This window comes from Lactuca virosa, chromosome 5, assembly GCF_052849685.1.
Source record: "Lactuca virosa cultivar CGN04683 chromosome 5, Lactuca_virosa_CGN04683_v6, whole genome shotgun sequence".
Taxonomy (NCBI): Eukaryota; Viridiplantae; Streptophyta; class Magnoliopsida; order Asterales; family Asteraceae; genus Lactuca; species Lactuca virosa.
This window is the reverse complement of record NC_136430.1, coordinates 350,232,644-350,233,240: the sequence shown is the minus strand read 5'-3', so window position 1 is coordinate 350,233,240 and position 597 is coordinate 350,232,644. Positions and strand designations below refer to the sequence as shown.

The 597-nt window shown below is 38.0% G+C and overlaps 1 non-coding gene across 1 annotated transcript; it reads right to left on the bottom strand.

Annotated features, from left to right (window-relative positions):
• Window positions 1-254: 254 nt before the first annotated feature.
• Window positions 255-361, bottom strand: LOC145117951 (small nucleolar RNA R71). Its single transcript, XR_013712942.1, has one exon. It is a non-coding gene; the product is annotated as a small nucleolar RNA R71 (small nucleolar RNA).
• Window positions 362-597: the final 236 nt, after the last annotated feature.

Sequence of the window (597 nt, the reverse complement as noted above, 5' to 3'; positions counted from 1 at the left end):
TGCTCAAGGACATACCTTTCGCCGGAAAAGAGTATGAAGATGCCTTCAAGCACATTGACGAAGTTAAATACAGTGCAAACTATTTTCATGTTCCTAATGTGCCAAGAGAATTTGAGTTACTAAGGATGCTTTCGGTCACATTTACCGGTGAAGCAAAGGTTTGGTTGAAATCTCTTCCACCCAGATCCATTACCACATGGGCTACTCTTCGTTATGCTTTCATTGAGCAATTTAGTCCACCTTCGAAGATCTCAATGCTTAAAAAGAAGATTGCTAACTTTCAACAAGCGGTGGGAGAGTCCTTATATGAAACTTGGGAGAGATATAAAAGCTTGCTTAGAAGTTTCCCTCAACATGATTTGAATGTTCAACAAGAAGTTTCCATCTTCTATGATGGAGTGAATGTAACTACTAGAAAACTTCTTGACTCACAAGGGCCAATGATGAAGTTACAATAGGAAAATGAGATGGAGGGAATGAGAACTTGGCTTCAATCATAGATAAACTAGATTCTATGGATAGGAAAATGACAAAATTAGATCAATCCATTCATGCAATAAGAGTTGGTTGTGATAATTGTAGTGGTCCACATTTGAC